Raw genomic sequence first — 14,018 nt, 5'->3', positions numbered from 1 at the left:
TTTTCGTACTACATATTCACAACAGAATTCAGACGCCGATATGTGTATCTCAAATCTCTTTTTTTTTTTTGTAAGTGTTTTTTTTTTTTTCTTTTTTTATTTTTTTTATTTATAATGTGGTTTTTTTTTTTTTTTGTTATATATTGGCATTTTATGCTAAACTTCTATATTTTATTATAATGCCAAAACAGGATGAATTGTACCAAAAGTGCCTCTAAGAATGTAAGGGCCAAAAATGGCACTATTGTGCCTACTTTTCCATCACTGGGTAGAAGAGCTTGATTGTATCAAATTGTTCGAATCGATACAAAAAAATGTTGCGTGTATACATATCTATATATGTACATATGTACATATGTGCGAACGAACATTTCCTTACGCTGCAAGATTCGTTTCGTTACTCACATAATAGTCTCGTTACTCGCGTGTTCCGTATATGCACCATCAACGAGAATCAATACAACACAACATATTGTGCGGTAACGAAACTGTTTTTCGTATCGATACTAAGTGTGTTGCCTGTACATGTAGTATGCATGATTCCTGTGAGGTACAAGTGCTTGATTGTGGCTGCATTTATTTATTCATTCTGAACGTTTGGAATAAACTTTTTTGTTTATTTATTCTTTAGGACGTTCCTGATGATATGTTGACGTATATTTCAAACGCATTATGTTTATTCCGGCTGTAAAATGGGATTATCCGGAATGTATAAAGAAACGCAGCCTGCATCAAATTGTTCGAATCGATACAAAAATATGTTGCGTGTATACATATGTATATATGTATGTATGTACATGTATGCATATGGAAGAACGAACATTTCCTTACACTGCAAGATTTGCTGCGATGATTCTTGTGAGGTACAAGTGCTTGTATCAAAAGTAACGAGTAAAGTAACGATACGAAAGATACGGGTGTTGATAGGATTAGTAACGAATACATACGGGTATCCGAAATTTCGTCACTTTTACAGCTCTATACTGAATCGAAATTCGCTGCTTTGCTTCTGTGTACGTATACGAACTGCGACGCTGGCGTTGCTAGCGAGCAAAAATTGCCCAGCTCTGGGCTAGAGTATACTAGTGGTGCGGGCAAATTCTTTATACCAGTCATGCCCAACGTCGGCAGAACTCCATAAGTAAGTGCCCTGCGCTGGCAGAATTCCATATGCAAGTGCCCTGCGCTGGGCATGACTGCTTTATACTTTCCATACAGAACGCAAGCGGTTTGATCACACTTATGGCGGTCACAACATGGCGGTAAGAAAATCAAAAAATTTAGATTTTTATTAAAATTACCTTGAGCGGCTCTAAGGGTGGGTAACTCTGTAAACTCTCTGTTTGGTGTGCTGACTCAGTACTCCAACGCACTTTAATGAGTCAACACAGTGAGCTGGCACAAGTGTGCTATCGCACAATTGGTATGTACATTGAAATTATTCATGATGTTAGTAATCGAAATCGATTTAGAAATGGTTATCCTTAGCTTCTGTTCGTAGCTGGCCGGCAAAATTTTAGAAAGCTGATTTCAACTGGTGAGTTCATTTGCAAAATAATTCCTCTTCTTGGATGTATGTATTATCTTCTAGCCCAGTTATGCATACTTAGCTTTGCTTGAGAGTTGTCACATAAGAATCTGTTAAATGGGCTATGCATGTAAGCGGTTACCCAACGCATAGCACTTCACATGTAGAATTCTGTTTGGTTTTGATTTTTACGTAAAAATTGTATAGCAGTGCAAGTATGCATAACTGGGCTATTCGCCTTGCTTCTTGTTAAACTTGGTAGTCGTATATTCAATTGATGGTTAGTCTAGTGATTACATCTATTATGGTACTTTTTGGAAGATCGTATTGTGTGAATGTGTCAGCTCATCAATTGAGTTACCACATCGACACAGTTCTAAACAATGCAAGCCGCACCGAGCTATGCAAGTGTCAGCACATCAACTGAGTTACCATATCGACTCTGTAGCACACTGAGCTATACATTGCCAGCACATAAGCTGAGTTACTGAGTTACAAATTTTTTCAGATGTGAGTCTGAGCGTGCGGCACAGTTCTAAGAGTCAGCACAGTCACTCAGCACAGTGCTGAGTTACCCACCTCTAGGCGGCTCGTCAAACCCCATACACTAAACAAATGGCTTGCAGCAAAGGGATATTTCGCTTGATTTGTGAAGCCGCTTGTGTGATGTATTTCACTCTTAAGCGTAGTTCCCCGGTACGTGTTGTCAACGAAAAATATAATCATAAAATTTTTAGAAAAATAGCCGAAAACTTACCCTTTTCACAACCATTTTTGGTACTTTTGTAGACCCGTTTATTCCCGTTTTCGGATTAATTTTCGGATTTTTTGCTGGCTGGGCTGTTCTCGTAACAAACGCAGCAGCTTCCCACACGTGTATGTTACATATTCTTTGGAGCTTCACAATCACACTGTGAAAGAATGCATCAACACGATTTTAGAGGCAGTCGAGAACGAACTTATAAAAAGTTTGAAAACTTGTGAATTTTTTAGTTGCAACTTGACGAAAGTACCGACTTAGTGGGACTTAATGTTCTTGTCGTGTTAGTGAGGTACTCATTCGCAATTTAAATCGAAGAAGAACTTTTGATGAGCGAAGTACTTGAGACTTACACCACTAGCGACGAAATTTTTAAAGCTATCGACAAATTTTCACAGAAAAATGGTTTGAAATGGAGCAAGTGTGCGGGTATTTGCTGTGGTTGGAAAAACGAAAGGAGCAATGTCTAGGATGAAGCAAGAGGCAGAAAACTCCACGAGAAGTCACTGTATAATCGCTCCTTATTCCCTGGTGACTAGGAAGATGCCGCCACTAGATTTCTGTAAAACCCGTTTTGGATGACGCTTCGAAGATAACAGAGGCCTGTGAAATTAAAATATATCTTTGTTTTTTTTCGAGATTTTTTTATTGGTGACATGTATATGTATTTTGGAATTTCTAGCAATTTGCATGAAAACCCCATAAATAAACAAATTAAATCAGAAAAACGTATGTATGTAACTTCGAAACAGTTTAAATGGAAAATGATTTTTTATTTTCTGTCAATTTCCATATAAAATTAAAAAAATTAGAATAATTTTTCACTTAAATTGCTTTCATGAAATTTGCTGTAAAAGTTATTTTCTTAGCGTTAACGCGCATTACCAGCGTTAACTTGGAAGGTTTAGAAAAAACCATTGTCGAATATTTTCCCAACATTGACTCTGAGGATGTCTACAGCTGGATAACAAACCCGTTTTCATGTGACCGGAAAAGTAAACCTACTGAGATGACAAATTAAGCTTTGAAAACTTTCTGGACATCAGTGAAGACAGCACTTTGAATATTAAAAACTACGAAGGGAGCCAAGAGAGTTCTGGATGCAAGTGTATGCAGAAAACACTGCTGTTGGCAAGATTGTATTACAAATACTAGTGACTTTTACTTTTACATTTCTATGTGAGACTACATTTGCAACAAACGCTTACATAAACAAGTAATTTTTAAGCAAAAAACAAAACTCACTTCAATTCTCATATAAAGATTTAAGATTATCGTTAGTATCTTCATGATCCAATCATCGGATTTAAAGCAAATTAAAATGGGACCACCTGTGAGACAACACCTTTCCTTAAAAAAAAAAGAATTATAGTAATCGGTTAACGTGGTCCAAAGTTATGCGATAACATACATAAAAAACAAATATAAAAAAATATTCCGACGAATTGATAACCTTCTCCTTTTTGTGAAATCGGTTAAAAACAAATCCTCCAGCAAGCTTTCAGCGTCAAATGATTTCAGGGTAAAATTGTCAAAGCTCCCAATAAACTTAAAGGAAATAATGAAATCATCAAACCAGTTTCAACCAGTAAAGGAGTATAGAGTTTGCATTGTGTTTTCTTGTTTTCGTAGACATTTGAAGAGTAGGGTGCCACGAAATTCTTTTAGCACAATAAGGGTGCCGCGGTGGAAAAAGTTTGGGCACCCCTGGGTTAGAGTACGCATGCGCTCTGAGAAACCACACGTGTTAAATGGAAATGAAAGTACATTTATACTGGCATGTATACACAGCAGCCAGTTCATTTAACCAAAATCGATGTCGTTTGTATAAGATTTCTACTGGGATGTGTTTGTGTACATGTAAGTATATATGAATTTATGTAGTACAAACAGGGATGATAAATTAATTTTTTGAAACTGTATCAAACGTCAGAAAAAAATTTACCAAATCAAATAAAAATGTACCAACAAAAAATTTTAAACGCTTCACAGAAACAACGAATGTTTAACCAAATATACATTTAATTGACGCCTTTCAATTTAGCATCTTGTAAAAAAATATATACAGTGGTGGAAAAAAATAGCGACACGACATTTTAACAATTTTTCCTATTTTTCTTTTATTTATTCTTTTCTTTATTTATTTAATATTATTATTTATTATTATAAAAGTATAGTATTATCTAACAAAAATCATATAAATTCTTATTTCAAAATTTGTGCAAAAATTATACAACTTCGGCAAAATTGCACCTAAATTCTCATTTTTATAACTTGTTTGAGTATGCACTTTTATAGCTAAGAATAAAGTGAAAGTTTTAAGTTCCTAAAAAATGGCGTTGATTTTTGATAATTTTTATTTTGAATGTATTACGCACTTTTTTCCATACAAAAAAAACCAATTGTCGAACATACTTTGTATGGAGAAAATGCGTTAAAAAAAAATTGTGAAAAATCAACGCGATTTAAAACTTACATTTCATTTTAGTAAAATTTAATACATACTGCTACATACTCAGAAAATTCTACAAAATCTGAGTAAAATACAATTTTGCAGAATTTTTATAATTTTTGCAGAAAGTTTGAAATATGAATTTATATAGTTTTTGTTAGATAATGAGCTATAATTTTATAAAAAAAATAACAGACATTAAATAAACGAAAGAAAAATAGGCAAAATTTAAAAAATATCTCGTCCCTATTTATGTTTATGTACTAAAAGTAGAGAAAAAATTAGTCAAGCATTTCACTTTCTGTGAGATCTTAAGTCACATTTTGGATTAAAAACTCTGTATGTATTTTTATATTATGACAAAAACTTTGAGAAGATATAATATAATCTTTTACTTTTATTAAAGAACTGAGGGTTTTTACTTGTTATCTATTAGTAGTTTTTATCAGAGTCTGAACAGAAAAGACACGTTCAACATTTGCGGAGGAATGTGGAATAGACAATATACCTTGAGCTATTTTAAAAAGGTTTGCAAACATCGGGTCGTTCAATTCGTATTTAGTTAAATTAATTTGTTCCCAAAATACGCATAAATTTAAACTTTTTTAAGTTCGTAGAAAAGGTGTGAGGCAGAAAAACACCAAACCATTTCTACAAGAAATCGGAATTGCCAATCTTGTAATGTAAAACAAATTTAGTTTATATGAAGTAGAGAGTTTGTATCAAGTAGAGAAGGAAGAAAGTATAAATAAGTAGAAGTTTTTTACCAACATATATATAAAACCAATCGAAATATACTCAGCGCTGCATTTCCAAATAGAACCAAAAAGGTCTATGTGTTGTCAATGTACTTTTTGGTTTCAAATTGTACCAAAAAAGCACAATTGTGGCAACTTTATCATCACTGATGCGAATTGTACTACTGATTGTCAAAAATAGTGTGTGTATTGTACATTTGTTAATGTTTGTATTGCCCGTATAATTTTCTAGAGTAGTTTTTGTGCTCCCGCTATCACCTTGTCTTTCATTGATATACTCTGATGAACATACATACATATGTGAGGATGATAGGAAGGCCAACTCATATAAGGTAGTGTTACAGGAGCAGTTTGAATTTTCGCCCCGGTATTTCTTAAAGATAGCCATAAACATAGCGACCGTTGGTTCAACTTGGTGATGTTTTGCTTGCACCGATTGTGGGCCTGTTGAATGAATTTGCGTCTTGGTTGTATGAAAGATAAAAAATTTTGATTTTCTGGCAAGTTGTACAACTTGTCGCTACATTAATGGCCATGTTGAACAAACTCATTATATTTTGTTCACTACAAAACCCAGAATGGATAACACAGCCGTAGTATGTACGTGCATTCGTTGAATTTTATAAATGTGAGCCGAAACTATGAAATTGTAAAAATTAGATTTTTTTCAATGAGACTGCTCGCAAAATTGCAATGTTTGTGGGCAAAATGTCGAACACGATTGCGGATCGATCTGAACCAACGATGGTAACGTTTAAGGCTTGCATTATGTCAAAAGTAGTGCGATTCATAAAACGTCGAAAAGTGGCATTTTTGGCGAAATGTAAATTGTAAATGTATTTTTTTTTTAAATACCGCGCGTATGTGTAAAAGAAAAGTTTTTACAATTATATTCCGAAGCAGCCTTAACTGATATACTTTTTCTTGAAGTATTCGAAGACAACAAAAAATCATGTGTTTCGCGACTTTGACTTTGCAATGATTGCCAGCTGAAATAAAGAAGAAAGTTTTTATACAAATGTAATCAGATGTGTCGCAAGTAGGCAAATTTTGCAACAAATGTGGCATTTGCAACAACTTTTCGACGTTTCATGAATCCCACTAATGTCTTTGTTGTAATTCAACCTGTCATTTACTACCATTATGCGTAGGTCAATTCATGAAATCATTTCATGCGTTTGAGTAGAAACTGAGTGGATGAACACCATTTCATGATTTCAATTATACGCGAAATGGAGTTTATGCCCTGAGTTTTTACTCCGATCCATGAAATGATTTCGTGAATTGGACTACGCATACACGTGATAATTGTGCGTATAATTTATATAGTAATATAACGTTTTTATACTCTGGCTACCACATGAATATATGAATTCGTGATAAGAATATAGGAATTCGCCTAGGAAGATAGACAGCGAGTAAGAAGAAATGCCGAACAAAGGAGTTTGTCTTCTTTCAACTTAAATAAATGCATTTTGCAAATGCCTGGATTATAATGGAAGTAACGGAACGGAGTGAACTGTCACTTAATTATCTATTGTATGGGCAATCAATTCAAACGATTCTAATGCACTTGAACGCAATGTAAAACGGAAGCATCTAAAATCAATAGATCCTTACGAATTCGCCGCGATTTGTTACGATTCGCCCCGTGCATTATAACCAAGGTACATAAAACAAAAGTGCGTACGTTACTTAGTCCCTTAGTTATATCGCATGGGGCGAGTCGTAACAAATCGCGGCGAATTCGTAAGGATATATGATTTTTAGATGCTTCCGTTTTACATCGTAGGAGAGGGAAATGCTTTATGCACTGGCCGGGGGCGCTAGTCTCTATACTACCTTCCCCGAGTGTGGGACTCCCACCGAAGCGTGCTGGGCTACCCACTAAAACCCAAACTCCCACCGCCCGCGCAAGAATCCCGCATCTGGCACCGCAATTCTGCATGTCTTCAGATGCAGGAGCGCGCTGTTAGAGCCTTGGGGCTGCTCTTTTGTAGGGGCGTTTCATTCGGGTGTCCTCAGTAGACAACCGTCCTCTCGTTTGCAGCGGAGTACGAATTTCACGTATCTCGCAACTGCTTCCCACTTTTCTGCGCTGGAAATCATTATCCCAACTATGTTGTCCGGAGTAATGTCTCCGTGTCTTTCTTCCAACATTCTGCGCGAAATCAAGAAGTGTTCGCAGGTGAAGAATGTGTGGTACACGTTATCTTCGACGTTTCCACAGTAGTGACAGAACGGTGAGTCCACCCTTCCCATTCTATGAAGATATTCTCGGAAGTAACCATGACCGGTGAGGAATTGTGTCAGGTAGAAATCGACTTCCCCATGTGGTCTGTTCAGCCATGTTTGAAGGTCGGCTATCAGGGAGTGTGTCCATCGACCTTTTGTGCTCGCGTTCCAGTTTTGTTGCCACTGCTGGATCAGTTGCTCGCGCGCCCTTGCCGCGGCAGCTGCTCGACCTATCTCGGCACTGAGATTGTAAATCTCTTTTCGCTCGTAAGCAAGTAGCTCAATTGGCATGACGCCAGAAATAACTAGAACCGCGTCCGCGGACACTGTACGGTATGCAGAAGCAATGCGTAGTGCCCCTCTGCGCTGTACCGAAGACATTTGAACCCGGTATTTTTTGACTTTCAATGCGTCAGCCCATATTCCCCCCCCCCCCCCGTACAGGAGCACCGATTGGATCGCTGTCATCAGAAGCTTCCTGCGGCATGGCTTCGGGCCGCCCACGTTTGCCATCAGCCGGCTTAGAGCCGCCGTGCTCTGCGCAGCTTTTTCACATACTCCATGGATGTGTTCCCAGAATGTGAGTTTGCTGTCAAGCTTCACCCCTAGGTATTTTGTAGACCTAGAAGTCGTCACGGGTTGAGGTCCGACCATTATATTTATAACTGTTGGGATCCGTTTCCTGGTGAGGAGCACGATCTCCGTTTTGGCTGTAGCCAATTGCAGACCGTGATCGCTCATCCATCCACTGACGTTGCGCATGACCTGGTTTAGCTTGAGCTGTGCTAGCTGGACATTTCTTGCTGTTATGACGGCTGCCACGTCGTCCGCGAAGGCGACAAGGAAGGCGCTCTCCGGCATTTCCGTGCGCAACAGACTGTCATACGTGGCGTTCCAGAGGTCCGGGCCAAGTACAGACCCCTGTGCCGCTCCGCCGGTTATACGTCTCTTTCTCTGACCTTGTGTTGTGTCGTACAAAAGCCAACGGTCTCTGAGGTAGTCCCGGATCATATCTAGCAAGTATGTTGGAACCTTGAATGACCGTTCCAAGGCCTCCAGCATATCGTCCCATCTTGCCGAGTTGAAGGCGTTCTTGACGTCCAGTGTGACTAGCAGCACTATTGGCCGCGCCTGGTGGCAGGCTTCTTCGGCCTTATGTACCGCCTCGACTACTTCGCCAATTGCTCCTATAGTTGAGTGTCCCTTCCTGAAGCCATGTTGTCGGGGTGAAAGGCCTCCCTCGCTTTCTATGGCTGACGTCAAGCGTATTTTGAGCAGACTCTCCATCATTTTGCCTGCTGTGTCTAGCATGCAGAGTGGCCGGAAGGATGAAGGAGAGTTTGGGTCCCCTTTGCCCTTGGGTATAAGCACCAGTCTCGCCTTCTTCCATTGGCTTGGGAAAACCCGGGCCCTAAGGCAGCTGTTGTACATGTTAAGCAGAAGATCAGGGCTCGTTTCCGCTGCTAACCTGATTGCCTCCGCTGGTATGCCATCTCCGCATTCTATGGCAGGCCCTTCGCAGCTCAGCAATTCGGTCATTCCACCAGTATACCTGCTTTTTACCTGACCATGCTCTCCTCTGTGGCATTGAGGCTTTGCATGCCCGGTGAATGCAGCGCATAGTTTCTTCGACCAGCTTAGTACAAGACTCCCTGTTGTGGATCTCTCCCGTTGTGGGTGAAATGCCTTGGGAATCTGCTAGGAGTGACGTATCGAACTTGCGAACATCGACCCTAGACGGGTTCCATCCTGGTTTCCTGCGAGGGATACTACGTGTTTGCCCTCGCGTGATGTCAGTGACTTGGAAGGTGATGTAGTTGTGGTCGCTACCACTCAGGTCTTCCATCACTCTCCATCCGTCAGCCCTTCGGAGAAGGCTTTCTGAGACCAGGGTTATGTCGGGGATAGAGTATCCAAAACCCGGCCTTCGATATGTAGGGGTCGTTCCGGTGTTGAGGATGGTCAGGCCAATGCGGGCTGAGCCTGATTGGTCAACATGCCAGGTTTCTTTTGTTCTATAGGGTTCACTGATGATGACAGCGTCTGCTCTTTGTTCAAGAACCAATTGGTCCAGCAGGTCATCAGCTACCCTACTCCTGTTCATATTGCCTTGTATAAATTTAATCATATTCTCCCAAGCTTTGTCTTAGCCTCAGCAAGGGCATCCCTGAAGGCCTTGCACGCTCCCGACCCGGGCAGGTGATGGGAATTTTTCTGTCCATCTCCTGCCGAGCACAGGTAGCAGCTTGGGCTTTCTTTACACGCAGAGGCTATGTGGCCCTGCTGACCACATTTCCAGCATGAACTGCTTCTGTCTGGGCCTTTGCATGCCGCCTTTTTGTGGCCATACCCCAGGGTATGGCCACAAAAAGGATATATGATTGCATTATAAACATTTGCATTTATTTGTTAAGCATACAATAAATAATTATGTGACAGTTCACTCTGTTCAGTTACTACCATTACAACCCGGTCTTAAGGATGCTAGAAGGGCGAATTCATATAAGGTGGTGTTACCGGAACTTGAATAGATAAATTATATTTTGGAAAATTAATAAAATGAAATGAAGTTATTGCTTCATTTCTAACCAAACCTACGCATGTAGCTCAATCGCTTAATGGTTTGCCTAGCCGTAAACATATGTTTACACATCAAATTTCGTGAGTAGGTACCTTTTTTAAGAAGTTACACTTCTATCATGTGTACGGTGCTACACACGCCTTTATTTTATAATGACTTTGCTAAAATCTTAAAATCAAAAGTTATCGAAACAAATTCTATGGGCCTGCGAAAAGTTGCTTTTTACCTTCTAGTTCATTTATATAATCGTGATTTATTTAAACGTTTTTTATTTTGATTAATTTTGATATGTATATGTTGAGATTCTAGTGGCGATTTCGTTTCTACAAAAAATGTTGCCTTCTCATCGCCCTCTTCATAATGTTGTGTGTAGAGGGCAAGGAGTGGGTTGCATTTTTTGGTAGAAGCGAAATCGGCATAAAACATGTTGTACAGTATTACAACATATTCGAGTACTTACATTTCTTTGAGATTTGTAAGCGGCTGAAATGAACCCACTGGTATATCTTCAATTTTATTACTTCCCAAATATATTACTTTTGTGTTAATAAGTCCTCCTGCAAAAGCGTCTTCACTTATTGTTCTTATACTGTTGTCGTTAAGATAGAGTGTTGTAATGTGAGATAATCCTGAGAAAACTCCTGGTGGTATGTCTTCCAACTGATTATATCGCAAATCTCTAAAAAAGAGAAGATACATAAGTTAATTAAAATTCCGTCCCCGTATATTTGGTAAAGAGGATGAGTTATCGAAAAGAAATTTCGAGATTTTCACGCTAGCCCCAAAAATTAAGAACTTCAGATCGATATCACCAGCTGTCATAAAAATTTTATGTTTAAAGCAAGGGGGTTTCCCGATATTTCGATGGCTGAGTGGAAGATCGACCTATCTCGGCAGCCAATTCAAAAAGCCCTATCTCAGAAAATTTTTTACGAACGCCCTATTATTGAAAAACACCCTATCTCCAAATTAGGTTGAATAACGCCCTATCTCGGAATTCGGTTCAAAAACGCCCTATATTAAACGAAAATACATCGAAAATAGACTGAGATAGGGCGTTTTTTGAATAGGCAGCAGGGATAGGGCATTTTTCAATTAAATTCTGAAGTATGGCGTTTTTGAAAAGTTTTCTGAGATAGGGCGTTGTTGAAATATTTTCTGAGATAGGGCGTTCTCGAACTGGCTGCCGAGATAGGTCGATCTTCCACTCAGCCATCGATTTCTTTTAGCTGCCGCTCCCAAAAAAAAAATATTTATTTATTTATATATCGAGCCTTAACCCCAAAAAAAATCCAAGCGACAAATATATGTATGTTATTTTTAAGTATAAATACATCTTCATAGATGCTCTAGGAAGTAGAATGACAGATATTAAAGCTGACTTTTAACCGTTAATCGCTCCTTGGAACAAAAATGTTCCATACGAAAACAAAGAAGTTGTTCTTCCAGAATGTTTCGATTCGTATACCGTTGCTAATACTGGAATTCGAAAAAAAATCTCTTTTAAACAGCTACTGAGGCCGCACCACTCATACCATTCATACGGACAGCAGTAGAAAGCTCGTAAAACAAGCTATCTAACGGTGTCTTTTGCGTTTATAAAATACTAGCAGATCCGACGGACTTCGTCCCGCCCAAATTTAATTTTTTATTTAAACATTTGGTCCAACGTTTTCACCAGCAATTCACGTTCACGTTTGGTTTCGTGGCCGTCAGAAGGCATATCCTCCACTGCCATTTTAAATAACCTAATGAAAGAGTTATGCCGGTGAAGAAGTTCTTGTGGCAACAATGATCTGGTTCGATGGTGAATCGTCCTTGAGTCTGTGTAGTACAGTTGGTGGCAATTTCAAAATGGGAGAATATCATTAGTCCACAGAAATCAAATATACATAGACTTACTTCAGACGAAATACCTTATATATCTTACAATTGAATTTGTAGGCATTTATCAAGAATTATCTTTATTCTGTTTAGTCGCCGTAAAGCAAGAACCGCAATGGTTCTGGTGGTTGATTCAACGGTGGTAATTTAACCTTGATCCTTGGTGTCTCCGAGTGACACCACTTAACGATTTTTACCAATAACTCTACTCCAGCGCCACCTTGCAGCTCTTTTTGTGCAATAGTACATATTGCCCCCACCATTACCAATACGGACACTAAATACGACTCCAGCGCCACCTGGCGTTTTGAAGTTGTTGACCTAACCAACAAATTTTTATTTTACAGCAGAAGCAAAATGCATTATAAAATGAGTATCAAAAATAGGTAGCATGTGGCATGTAGCTCCGTTGTTTTTAGTACTAACACTTTAAAATTTTTATTGAAGGTGTATTTTAATAGATACATCCTACCAACATCTGTGAAAACCGCAGTTTCGAAAAAAGTGTTGGTTAGGGCCTCTGTAAATTAAGGTAACGATATTTATTTACAGATAGGTAAAAGTTTAAGTATGTTTGGAAGGCGCCACGCCGCCCTTTCCAATAATCCCTACTTTTCTCCATGAGTATGGGATTGACTTCAAATACCTCGGTATCAGGTCCACCTATCAGAAAAAAGTAACCTGTATGTTAATCCAAGAAAATCGCACCATAAATAAAATTTTTTCGAATAGATCGGTCCCTGGTCCACTTACCGGAAAAAAGTGATTCTGTATTTTTATCTAGTCAAAAAGCTACCTACGTGCAAAATTTCAAGCAAATCAGACTATAAATACGATTTTTTCGAATAGATCGGTTCTAGTCCACTTACCGAAAAAAGGATCCTATATACTAATCTATGCTAAAAGCTACCTACATACCAAACTTTAAGCAAATCGGACCATAAGACGATTTTTTCGAATAGATCGGTTTTTGGTCCACTTCACGGAAAAAAATAATCATATACGCTAATCTAGGCAAAAAGCTACATACGTCCCAAATTTTAAGCAAATCGGACCATAAATAAGTTTTTTTTGAATAGATGGGTCCCTGGTCCACTTCCCGGAAAAAATGATCATATTCGCTAATCTAGGCAAAAGGCTACCTACGTACTAAATTTTAAGCAAATCAGACCATAATAAAATTTTTTGGAATAAATCGACCCCTGGTCCACCTACCGGAAAAAGGTAATTTTTTTTTGGCCTACGACATGGTGGTTGCTAAAAACTATTTATATTTCATGACAATCGGACCAGCCATTCGAGAGATTACCAGCTACAAAAAAGGGGCTTCTCTTTATATAATTAGTATAGATATTAGAGGGTTGCAGAACTACATTTGTCTCTTCTACGCTTTCAAGGACTCTTTGCTTTGTACTCTACTCCAAAGTAGAATGCTTATCTCTCTCTGCGCAAAGCCACCACTCTTCATCGCGAGTGCAAATGCTAGTCATACTTCTTCTGTTGAGCCAAATTGTGTACACTACTTGCCACGATCGCGCAAGACAGTCACACGACGCTACGCCAACGAGTACAGAAAATACTACACGCTTGCTTGTAGTAATCGCAAGTGCTTGTGTATCCGAAATTCCTCGTCGTATTTGGTCGTTTGCGACTTGGCTGACAACGCATGCGCAAAACTAATAAATTTGCATAATGGCGCTTGACAACGTAAGTATTAATATGTGCTAGGTTTTTCTGATCTAACCGTTGTGTAATAAAAATACTTTATTTTACTTGTCAATGTTATTGTGGCTTGTTAACATTTTATTTTTAATATTTTT

At 38.7% G+C, this 14,018-nt stretch overlaps 1 protein-coding gene across 1 annotated transcript in view; it reads right to left on the bottom strand.

Moving 5' to 3' along the window:
- The window catches only part of LOC118749185 (peroxidasin-like), a 203,754-nt gene that overhangs the window by 139,433 nt on the left and 50,303 nt on the right, over positions 1-14,018 (bottom strand). The gene's annotated exons all lie outside the window — the stretch shown is intronic.

This window comes from Rhagoletis pomonella, unplaced genomic scaffold (genome assembly GCF_013731165.1).
Source record: "Rhagoletis pomonella isolate Grant_MI unplaced genomic scaffold, Rhpom_1.0 Rhpom_scaffold_00014, whole genome shotgun sequence".
NCBI classification, from domain to species: Eukaryota; Metazoa; Arthropoda; class Insecta; order Diptera; family Tephritidae; genus Rhagoletis; species Rhagoletis pomonella.
Note: the sequence above shows the minus strand (reverse complement) of the source record. Positions and strands in the feature narration are given on the sequence as shown.